Source organism: Mirounga leonina, unplaced genomic scaffold (assembly GCF_011800145.1).
Source record: "Mirounga leonina isolate KUSES-001 unplaced genomic scaffold, KU_Mleo_1.0 Mir_176, whole genome shotgun sequence".
NCBI lineage: Eukaryota > Metazoa > Chordata > Mammalia > Carnivora > Phocidae > Mirounga > Mirounga leonina.
Genome location: NW_023270454.1, coordinates 28579475 through 28592732, shown reverse-complemented (window position 1 = coordinate 28592732; position 13258 = coordinate 28579475).

The window sequence follows — 13258 nt, the reverse complement described above, 5'->3', positions numbered from 1 at the left end:
GGGGAAAGCTGGAAAACTTTATCCCCTACTAACTCTGTAGGGACTAGTAGCTCTGTTTAATAACTTTTTTTTTTTAAATGGGGAGGGTGTGGGTGTGGGGGCGCCTGGGTGGCTCAGTTGTTAAGTGTCTCCCTTTAGCTCAGGTCATGATCCCAGGGTCCTGGGATCGAGCCCCACATCAAGCTCCCTGCTCCACGGGAAGCCTCCTTCTCCCTCTCCCACCCCCTCTGCTTGTGTTCCCTCTCTCACTGTGTCTCTCTCTGTCAAATAAATAAATAAAATCTAAAAAAAAAAAAAGGGGGGGGAGGTGTGTGTGTGTGTGTGTGTGTGTGCATGTGTGTCAGGAAAGTGTGTGTATTATTTTGGAGAAAAGATAACAGTGCATTGGTTTATCATATAATGTTGATTTTTCCTGGTTCAGTGACCTAGAAAGCAAGCTAAAACACTTCTGTGGCCACACTTTTATTTGTCTTTAGTCATATACACGGCTCTTGTGGGTACAAAATATGAATTAACAGTACAAGAAATTCCTCCAAGCAAAGATGCCCCATTCAGTGTTTGGCACTTTTTTTGTTTCTCTAGGTCTTTAGGACTCCTCTCTGAAGTTTCTTATTTTTGTACTTTACATGCTTCTACAACCACATATAGAGCCATTATTTTTATGACCAGTTCTCCAAGTACAATGATGGTTCTTCTCTCCAACTAATCAGAGTCTGCGTGTTGGTGGAGCCTGAAGAATTAGGAAGTTCAGTCTTCCAGCTATAAAATAAATAAGTCATGAGGATGTAATGTACAGCATAGGGAATACAGTCAATAATAATAACTTTGTATGGTGACATTTCATAACTAGACTTATCAGAGGGATCATTGTGTAATGTATAAAAACACTGAATCGCAATAATGTACATCTGAAATTAATAGGATATTATATGTCAATTATACTTTAAGAAAAAAACTATATTATACATAGTAAATGCCAATTATACCTCAATAAAAATATATTTACATGAGGTTGTGTATTTTAATTTATATATAAAACAGACACATGTACATACCTTAAGATTATTACACTTTACAAATCTACTCATAGAAAAGAAAGAATTGATTGGATCATGACTTCAGAAGGATAGGCTATGTATCCTTTCTAAATTAGAAAAGGTTGTGGTGAAAGTATGACCAATTGTGGCACTCCTTTGCGACCTAAGTGTCAATTTGTAACAAGTGCATCTCTTTCCAGTGTAATGAAAGACTGAGAAGGCAAGGTTAGCCCAGGTTCTGTGACCTATTCTTTTCCTTTACCAGACACATCCAGAGATAAAGAGATGACCCCATCAAATCCCCTTTTGAACATGCACTCCAGACTTCTTGGTAAATACAATAATGGTATTTATTAGTAAAAAAAGATAGTTGAGGTAATGGAGGTCTTATCAGCAAAAAATTTTGCTGGATATACCTAGTAAATAAACTTCAACTTTATGTATTCATGGCCATAGCTCACTAGAAAATGTCACATAAGCTATGCAATAAGTGGAGTACAAAAGACAGATGTTCCTTTATTGATATGAAATTTATATATAATTTATTTATATATAATGTATATATATACACATATAATTTATGAAACATATTTGTTTTATTTTCTCTTTTCTCTCATTCTGGGAATAAAAGGAAAACAAAGTTTAATATATATTTTAATAAAATACATTTTTAAAGAAGCAGAGCAGAAATTTCATAATAGAGAAAGAAAACTAAAATGTCATGCTGAACTCCCTGCTGTAATTGTGCAGTAAGTTTTTAAAGCCATTTCTGTATACCTGTTTTGATCCCAAGTACTTTTGAATTTCTTCATTATTTTACAATGGTGGGCATTTGATACCAGGATACCTCTTTCTACTTAAAAGCATTTCTTTTGGTCAAGGGAGAATGACAACACTTCTCATTCCCTAGATATTTTCTCACACCCCTTCTTTTCCCTATGAACTACTCTGGTCTAGGCTTTTAGTGTTTTTCTCTTTTTATTCTCCTACGGAGAGAGAAAAAGTATTTTTTTTCTTTTATTCCCAGAATGAAAGACAAGAGAAAATAGAGTATATTTAAATTGATCCATCAAGAGACTAGGAAATCCTGTGTGATGGCAGATGAGTATCAGCAGTGTCATGGAAAGGAAAAAAAAAAAAGTAGATTTGATGTTGTTGGGAACACTAAAGGAATAAATGAATCTTGAAGATAGTCAAGATTTGATTCCGACACTTTTTACCTTGGATTTAAATGACTCGCAATAATATTTTGATCTCCCAAAGACATCTGGTAACTTTCCCTACCTTAGAATTTTATTTTCAAAACATCTAAATATAATCTAGGGATTTATCTACCCAGATTCCCATGCAATCCCATAATTGTTGGTCCTTCTCTACTTGGCAGCTATTACACTTGATGGGCATGGGTGACCACAGTGGAGACCAGGTGGCAGGAAAGGATGCAGAGTACAGAAAAGAAGTGTCTCCAAAAAGAAGAGGGCAGGTTGTAGGAGATGGGGAGTGGAGATCAATGGGTTTGCACTCAGCACCAAGAAATAAATGGTTGAAAATATTGAGGGAATTTGTGCATGATTCCAGAAATGATCTCAACTCAACTGTTGGAGAAACATTGGTTGTGTGGGGGCAAGTTGCATAGCTAAGAGGCTAATAGCAAGAGTTCTGGAGACAGGTGGCTTGGTTGCCGATTCCAGCTCAACACCTATTAACTGTGCAGCTTGAGCAGATCACTTTATATCTGCGTGCTTCAGTTTCCCCATTTGTACAGTGGAAGTAGAAATACTATCTGTCTCATATACCATGGCAAATATTAAATATGTTAAATATGTTCTATTAAGTTAGAATGATACCTGGCATGTTAGTATTGGTCAACTAAATAAATACAAAGGACCATAGCATTTTAGCATCAACGCAGCTTTGTTCTTAGTCTTCTCAATGCCTCAGCCTTTTGGCTAGGCATTACACAAAATGAAGGATCTGTGGGTGCCTGGGTGGCTCAGTCGTTAAACGTCTGACTTCAGCTCAGGTCATGATCCCAGGGTCCTGGGATCGAGTCCCACATCGGGCTCCCTGCTCGGCGGGAAGCCTGCTTCTCCCTCTCCTACTCCCCCTGCTTGTGTTCCTGTTCTCGCTATCTCTCTCTCTGTCAAATAAATTAAAAAAAAAAAAAAATCTTAAAAAAAAAAAAAATGAAGGATCTGCTAGTTCAAGGTGATTCCTGAAGAGACCTATCCATAGGAAGAGGAGGGACACATGGGCAACTGAGAATCCCCTACACAGCCAGGAAAGCAACAGCGGCCCCCACCTGGCATGCAACTTGGAAGGAGAGTTTCAAACAGGGATCCACGCACAGGTCATTTCTCCCAGGTCAGCATCAACCAGGTCCAAACAGTGCTGTGCCAATACCTAGGAATTTTCAAAATTCCTTGGGCAAAAAATATCTCTATGAAAAACAGGCCATCTTGATACAGAGCCAAAAGGGATCATTCACTTTGTCAGTATTTAAGCCACTGCATCCTTGTTTTATGCTGGTAAAACCTGTGATATGCTATGTAGACAAACAAAGCAAGGTTTGTTCCTAAGATGTATTTACTTATTTTAGAGAGGGGGGGAGAAGAAGAGGAAGAGAGAGAGAAGGAATCCCAAGCAGATTCCCTGTTGAGCATGAGCCCCATGCAGGGCTCAATCCCATGACCCTGAGATCATGACCTGAGCTGAAACCAAGAGTCTGATGCTTAACCAACGGCATCACCCCTGTGCCCCTGACAAACAAAGCAAGTTTTACTTGAAAATTATTACAAATATATCAGAATGGAAAACAGGAAAAATTCCTGTTGAGGGAAAATCATTAAGATGTGGTTAGAAATAAAAGGTGGTTGGCTGTGAGGTTGGCAATTCAGCAATTAGGGTTGCACTGTCTGTAGAAAAATTTTTTTTTAAAAAGTCACAAAAAAAGTCACATTAGTATCAATTAAAAGTTGGACTTTTTTTAAATAATAGGAAGCTTCAGTTTATTTTTTTTAAGATTTTATTTATTTATTTGTCAGAGAGAGAGAAAAAGAGAGCACAAGCAGGGGGACTGGCAGGCAGAGGGAAAAGCAGGCTCCCCGCTGAGCAAGGAGCCCGATGCAGGACTCGATCCCAGGACCCTGGGATCATGACCTGAGCCAAAGGCAGACGCTTAATAACTGAGCCACCCAGGCGCCCCTGCACTGACAATTTTAAACTGGACCAGTGATAAAACAGACTTCCCCCACAAAAACCTTTTGTTTGTCTAAATTCTAAATACTTTAATGCACACATAAAATCGGCTACATGTATTTGTTTTGAGAGTAAACTCCTAAGATTTTGAACCCATTGAACTATTTTGGCTGGGGCTTATGTTCCAATCCCTGTGCCATTAAACATTCCTGTATTTAAATAGTAGGTTTGAAATAAACAACAGCACTGTGATTCTAAAGAAGAGACAGTTTACTTCAATTCTGGCAGTCCTTTTGCAAAAAATTCTCTGAACCATGCAGAATTCTCTCTTTCTGGAAGCGTTTCTTCATGTACCTCTCTCTACTTCCTTTCATAATGCACATTAATGTGGTAATAGGTATTAATTCACTGTTTTTTATTTGTTTTAATTTTGTCTACTGACTTACATACACACATACACAAATTTCCAAATAAGAAAATTTTTCTCTCAAAAAAAAAGAAAATTTTTCTCTCTACATTTATTTTCTGGATAAAATTATGATTTGCTTTATTTCATGATAGTTTGCTAGGGTTGCCATTACAAAATACTATAGACAGTGTGGCTTAAACAACATTTTTTTTTTCCTACAATTTTGGAGGCTGGAAGTCCAAGTTCAGTGTGTCAGCAGATTTGGTTTCTCCAAGGGCCTCTCTTTTTGGCTTGCAGACAGCTGCCTCCTCACTGTGTCTTCACATGGCCACCCCTCAGTCTGGGTGTGTCTGTGCCCAAATATCTTAGAAAGGACAACAGTCATATTGAATTAGGGTCCACCCATATGCCCTCATTTTACTTTGCCTTCTAGGACCTTCCTTATGTCCATAGTCACATTCTGAGATATTGGGTGTTAGGACTTCAATATATCAATCTGGGGGTGCACAGATCACCACGTAATGAGGGGTGTTAAAAACGATCAAAATCAGTTGCAAAATACATTAGGTACACCAATGATAGATTTCAAAGAAAACTTACCTCAGTTCATTGTCTTAAGAAATAAACTTACATCATAATTGATTTTCCACAAAGCTAGCACACATTCTTACATGGCTATGCAACATTAAGTTTGTCTCGCTGGGAAGTTAGTGCAGGGAATGCCAGTCTGCTTAAGCAAGTGAAGGTTTATCTTCACAAGTAAAAGAAACGCTCTAGTGTAGGGGCTGAGACTTTGGAACCAGGCAGCGTCCTCCCAGTTGTATCCCTCTGGGTAAACGAGCTAACCTCTCTAGACCTCAGCTTTCTCAAAAGGAAGATTCAGCAAAACCTAATGACAACGGGCTACGCTGTCAGGCACTGTTCTAAATGCTGGGATTTACCAATTTACTAAACAGAGCTTTGCTCTGATGGGATATTAGAATGTTGGTGAGTGCTAGGGCAAACAGGAAAAGAAAAACAAGACACAGGGAATGGAGTGGAAAAGTAGTAACTTTAAATATTAAGTGACCAGGGGAAGCGTCATTCAGAAGGTAGAGTTAGTGAATGGATTAGTAATAGGTGCTTAAAATGTGAGCCAAGTGCGATAGTAGTCTGGCCAGCTCTATCGTAAAATAATAAACCATATATAACCTCTATGCTTTAGTTCTGCTTTTTCATGCTTCAGTTATTTCAGTGGTGAAAAGAAGGAGCATGTGTCAGTGATAATTAGTTAATTAATTGTATGGTTATGTCAAAGAAGTCCTGGCACCAAATATGATCAAAAAGTTGGACAATTACAAGCTTACCTATAGGTTATTGTTAGTTTTGTTTTCTAAAACGTTTCTTTTACTACATTGATGCATATGTAGAGGTGAAATAAAAGAGGGCAAGGGAGTTACTGCCATAAGAAAATGTGTGTGTTGGGGTGCCTGGGTGGCTCCGTCGGTTAAACGTCTGCCTTCAGCTCAGGTCACGGTCTCAGAGTCCTGGGATCGAGCCCCATATTGAGCTCCCTGCTCCGTGGGGAGTCTGCTTCTCCCTCTCCCTCTGCCCCTTCCTCCCTCTCCCCCCACCTGCTCTCTTTCTCACTCTGCTCTCTAATAAATAAATAAGATCTTAAAAAAAAAAAAGAAAATGTGTGTGCTTATTTTTCTTTGTAAAGTGCACCTGTTCATGTATTCAGGTAAGGAAAGCATGTGCTAGATGAGGGAGAATGTATACATATTCCAAAGACTGTATATGTGTGTGCAAAATACCAAGTATTTTTAGTAATAGAACTTTGTAATTAGAAACAGATGAGAAAGGTGTTAAATTGTTTTTGGAATAATTCTTAGGTTCACTGAACTGAAAAGAAAAAGATCATTTTCAACCAACAAATAAATCTGCTATTTGATATGAATTATACATTGCCTACAGGACTTCATTTGATATGTTATGCATTTGTTCCTTCTGCACATTTTCCTAAGACCTTAGCCAAATGAAAGATTGTGGGCTTTTCAAAGAAGAAAGTGAATAAGACATAATCTACTAAATATTTCACAAAAGAAAGAGGTTAAGCATCAAGTATATTAGTTACGACAAATCATATTTTGTATTTTGAACTCTGAGTATTTTATCCAGTAAGACTCTGAAATGGCTTTATTCCATAATTTGTATAAGTGTAGCCAATCATCGGAAATATGTATAACACATTTAATCAGTAAAAGAGCTCTTTTTTATTATGATTTTATTGACTGTATTCCCTATAGTATACTTTTCATCCCTGTGACTTAATTATTTTATAACTGGAAGTTTGTACCTCTTAATCCTCTTCACTAATCTCTCCTACTCCCCAGCCCCTCTCCTCTCTGGCAACCACCAATTTGCTTTCTATATTTATGAGTCTGTTTCTATTGTTACTATTATTATTGTTTGTTTAGGGGTTTTTGTTGTTGTTCCTTTGTTTTGTTTTTTTATATTCCCATGTAAGTGAAATCACGTAATATTTGGCTATGTCCTTATGACTTATTTCCCTTAGCAAGATGCCATCTATGTTTCAGTGAATGGCAAGATTTCATTCTTTTTTATGACCAAATAATATTCCGTTGTTTTTATATACCACATCTTCTTTATCCATTAATCTACCGGGAGACACTTAAGTTGCTTCCATAGCTTGGCTATTGTAAATAATGCTTCAGTAAACATAAGGGTGCATATATGTTTTCAAATTAGTGTTTTTGTTTTCTTCAAGTAAATACCCAGAAGTGGAATTACTGGATTGTATTATATTTCTATTTTTATTTTTTGAGGAACCCCTATACTGTTTTCCATAGTGGTTGAACCAATTTACATTCCCACCAACAGTGCGTGAGGGTTCCTTTTTCTCTACATCCTCTCCAACACTTGTTTCTTGTCTTTTTGTTACTAGCCACTGTGACAGATGTGAGGTGATATGCCATTGTGGTTTTGATTTGCATTTCCCTGATGATTAGTGATGTTGAGCCTCTTTTCATGTGCCTGGTGCCATCTGTATGTCTTCTTTGGAAAAATGTCTATTCAGGTCCACAGCACATTTTTAATCAGATTATTTGGGATTTTCTTGGTGTTGAGTTGTAGGAGGTATTTATATATTTTGCATGTTAATCTCTTATCAGATATATCATTTGCAAATATCTTCTCCCATTCAGTAAGCTTGTCTTTTCATTTTGTTGATGGTTTCCTTTGAAGATTTTATTCATTTATTTGACAGAACGAGAGAGCAGGAGAGCACTAACAGTGGAAGCGGCAGAGGGAGAGGAAGAAGCAGGCTTCCAGCTGAGCAGGGAGCCCGATGTGTGACTCGATCCCAGGACCCTGGGATCATGACCTGAGCCGAAGGCAGACGCTTAACCAACTAAACCACCCAGGCACCCTTGATGGTTTCCTTTGCTGTTGAAAACCTTTTTATTTTGGTGTAGTTCCAATTGTTTATTTTTCTTTTGTTTCCCTTGCCTGGGGAGACATATACAGAAAAATATTGTTAGGGCCCATGTCCATGAGTTTACTGCCTATCTTTTCTTTTAGGACTTTTACGATTTCAGGTCTCATATTAAGGTATTTAATCCATTTTGAGTTAGTTTTTGTGTATGATCTAAGAAAGTGGTCCAGTTTCATTATTTTGCATGTAGCAGTTCACTTTCCCCAACACTGTTTATTGAAGAGGCTGTCTTTTCCCTGTTGTATATTCTTGACTCCTTTGTCACAGATTAATTGACCATATAAATGTGGGTTTATTTCCGGGCTTTCTATTCTGTTCCATTGATCTATGTACCTATTTTTGTGCCAGTACCATACTGTTTTGATTACTACAGCTAAAATAACTCTTACTGTTTTCTGTCAGCAGCAGATGTTTATGAAATAAAAACAATAATGATGGTGACTCAAAGTTTTAATTAATCACATAGGTAGTGTGTTTCTAAGTATTCTAGTATCTCATTGAATTTTACTTATAAAATATAAATTATTTGGAGTTTCTACTAATTCTTGAAACTATGTAGGACAACATCGTGTAGGTAAATTTTAGATATGTTGAAATTATCTTTAAATTCATATTGTATAGTCAAATTTTTCTGGAAGGTCATTTTCCTCTGACTTTCTTTTTTTCTATCCTGTTTCCCCTGCTGTCAGAGTCATTAATGTATGTATTAGGTGGAAGAGATATCTTTAATTAAATTAATGAAAGTATGCGTTATTAACTCATCTGTCTTAAATATTCTGTTTGTCCTTTTTCTTGGTAGTATGAGAACCTTATTTTCACAAAATCTGGAACATTACTGAAATAATTCCGATAGACCTCCCACATGATAAATGGCTACTTCATTGAGAAACATACTGAGGAGCTAATCAAAGGGTGATGTTTTCTGTTTGTTAATAGATTTGAACACAATGTGAAAGGGACTCTGGAACTATAAACCTGCAATAGACAGGATTTTCCCTTCTAAGCGATATGCTCTAGGCTCAAGTTCAGTGAGAGAGACCCAATTTCCATCTCTGCCTTTCATTGAGGAATACCTCTACACCAAGAAAGTGCCAAGGAATGGCCTGAATGCTGGTCTGCTATGCAGGGCCAGAAAAGACTGACCAAAGGGAGATCATGAATGTGAACGATCACAATTGTGACTGGAAACATGCTAAAATCAGCTTGTTTTTTTGCCTCCTTAAGAAAGTACTTATTAACATGTACTTATTAACAACTGAAACTGAAAGTTTCTCCTCAGATCAAATACTCAAAACTCTAAAAATACCAAAATACTGAAATAATGGGAATTTGAATGCACTGTCTACACTCACCCTACAATAACATACTACAGTCAAGTTTATTGTGACTTATCTATTGTGTCAAAAATTATTCATAAATATGGATAGGTATTTATCTAATTTGTTTGTACTAGTTGAATTTTGACATATTAAAAGGAAAACTCGGGCGCCTGGGTGGCTCAGTTGGTTGGGCGACTGCCTTCGGCTCAGGTCATGATCCTGCAGTCCCTGGATCGAGTCCCGCATCGGGCTCCCTGCTCGGCAGGGAGTCTGCTTCTCCCTCTGACCCTCCCCCCTCTCATGTGCTCTCTCTCATTCTCTCTCTCAGATAAATAAATAAAATCTTAAAAAAAATAAAATAAATAAAAGGAAAACTCTTCAGTGAATCATGGAACACTACATTGAAAACTAATGATGTAATGTATGGTGATTAACATAACATAATAAAAAATAAATAAATAAAACCAAACTCTGAAAAAAAGGAAAACTCTTTCCTTAGACATTGTTTTAATGTGTAATCTCAAGAAGTAATTATGGTTATCTTTATCTCTATAAAGATATAATTTCCATTTTCATGTATACTAAGATTCAGATGCATGTGTGTACACATGTAAGTGTATATATGTATGCATATAGCATGTGTGTGTGTGTGTATGCATGTGTATCCAGAAGAAACTGCCTGTTGTCAAAAAAAAAAAAAAAAAATCAATGACCCAGAAGGAAAAGACACTGAGAAGTAGCATCGTGTAACAGCTAAGTTTGAAATGTTGGAATCAAATAGAATTTGGTTGAATTCCAGCTCTGCATTTTGCTAATAAGTGCCTTGAGGATGTCTCCTAGACTGAATTTCATTTGACTCTTATGTTTACTGGGAATAGTAATATGTGCCTCCCAGGGCTGTTGTGAGGACTCAATTAATTAATGTGTATAAAACTGTTTTGTATTCCCTTTTATCTTCAATCTTTCCTAAAGTTTTCTTTTTTTCATAAAGTTCTTATATCTTTTCATTTCTATGAAGTGAGAATTCTGTACTCAAAACCCACACAGATAAATGCACCATAAATGTGTGGAAATAGTCCAGAAGGAAGTATTGAAAGCTGTCTTTTTAATTACCTTTCAAAGGGCCATCTCGACGGCAGGGTGTGCATGGGTAGGAGATGAGTGCAAAGGGTTGGTTCAGAGGTGAGTTTGTATTGTACCCTGCATATTTGATTTTATTCTAAAAAAAAAACAAACATGCTTTCATATATTATTTGAGCAATTTCAGATGAGTTAACATTTGGGGCAAAAATAAGATTGACTTGAAAAATAATACATTATATGTTAAAAAAAAAAAAAGAAGATAGCAGGAGCAGAAGAATGAAGGAGGGGAAATCGGATGGGGGAGACGAACCATGAGAGACTATGGACTGTGAGAAACCAACTGAGGGTTCTAGAGAGGAGGGTGTGGGGGGATGGGTTAGCCTGGTGATGGGTATTAAAGAGGGCACATATTGAATGGAGCACTGGGTGTTATACGCAAACAATGAATCAGGGAACACTACATCAAAAACTAATGATGTAATAATGTATGGTGATTAACATAACATAATAATAATAAAAAAATTACTTAAACTATCTTTTAAACAAATTGTACAGGGAAAAGTGTCACTAACAGAAAAATATTCTTCATAATTTTTTTTTTCAAATTGGGTATAGCATTCTGTTTTGTTTCTCTGAATGATATATATATCATTATATATCAAGACATATTATATATATCAATATATATATATATCAAGACATATTATATATCAAGACATATTATATATATCAATGTATATCTATATATATATATCAATATATATTTATTTATTATATGCACGCACACACACACACATATATATGCCATCTTCTTATTCAGTCATTAAGATGATTGGGTGGAAGGAGAAAAACCATTTGTAGTTGCAGTGATCTTTCTGTGGTGGATGAGATTTGAGTTAATGAGGTGAGGGGTCTTTTTAGGGAGTGTGGTTAATACAGGACAGGTTGGGCAGATGAAAAGACCACCAGAGGAGAGGGATGTGTATAACAGTAATAGTTTAGCCAGGCTAAAGCATACTATGTATGTTAAGGAATGTTGAGCTGTATGGCTTAAAATGTGGTTTGTAACTAAATTGTATGATAATCACCATACATTACATCATTATTCGCAAACAATGAATCATGGAACACTACATCAAAAACTAATGATGTAATGTATGGTGATTAACATAACGTAACTAAATTGTATGAGAATTCTTTTCAGAAACATGTTTTTAAGTGTATGGCTATTAAGTATATAATTTAATAGAATGCTATGCTGGAAGTTAAGAACAAGCTAATTTAGTAATGGTGTTCAATCAGTGGCTCTATCGTTTTGCTCAAATTACATTAGGCCCCTAAAATTAGATGCTTACATTTACTCTCCAAATTGATGCTTTAGCAAAGCCCTGAATTAAGATGTTACTTAGTGTCATGGCTTGAATCATTTACTATAACTTTTCCTCACATTTTGACATTTGCTTATTATATTCTTATCTTAAAGATTTGGAGACATTGAAGAGATTGTAGAGATTTATCAATTTCAGATCATTAATTTTATATATAAGGGAAATGGATTTAAAAGAGAGAAAATAAATAAACTGCTCAAAATAACAGAGCTAATTAATAAAAGAGGCTACAAAACAACAAACAGGTCTCTAGAGTTCCAGTTTAACACTCTCTTCCAATTCTTGGCTTTAGACAAGCTTTGGACAAATAAATATTTTACAGCAGCAATGTGAAGCAGGGAATAGACCATGACTGTGATACTGTGATGCATATCTTGCTTATTCCATGGAGCTTTCTGATCTAATGAGGTTCTTAATTATAACTTTTGAAAAAGTGACTAAAAGGGGAACACTTTTGTTTTCTAAGAAGGGTCATTAATGGCCTTTATGGCCACTTAGATCCCCGGGGCCCATGCCCAGCTTGTGAGACTAAGCCTGCATGGGGTCCTGAAACAGAGAATTGATGAGGTTGGTGGATGGTGCCTCCACTTCTTTCTTTGAAATTGACTTCACAGTGTGTACTTTAGTCTTCAGTTTGATTGGCCCATGTGGGTATATATGGAAGATTTATTTTCTATGCACTGTTTTCTTTATTTAGATGCCCCAGCCAATTTTGGAAAGCCATCTACAAGTTCTCTGAACCTTATGTTTGTTCATACATTATACCTGTTTTTATACCTATTTTAGGTTCTTGATTATCAAAAGAGCTAATTCACATAAAAGGATTTGTGCATTAGAAAAAAATCACTAAGACATATTTTATATGTACTTGAAATACTATATAATGCTAATAATTAAGAGTTATTATACTTTTCAACATTATAAAACACGCAAAATGGTATGTTCTTACCTATTAAACATACTTCTAATAATAGATAAACTTATACAAGAGGAGTCTGTGAAGAACAATTTAAAATATTTATTATAAAAATCTGGAATTCATTGTGAGATTTCCAAAGCTCATTGGCATAAATAAATATTTTACATTTTAAATGGACTCTAGTTAAATTTAGAATATCTTTAATTCCACATCTCCGGAGTGACACTTTGCTAGGCACCATGGCATTTATAGATAGTGGGGAACCTGGTGCATTTCTCCAAGAAGAATTTGGAGGCAGAAGAACAAGTGTATAAGAAATAAGAACACGAAAATTAAAAATGAGGAGATAACACTACTTACAGATTACATGACTATAAATTGAAAAAAGGCAAGAAAACCAGCTAAAAAT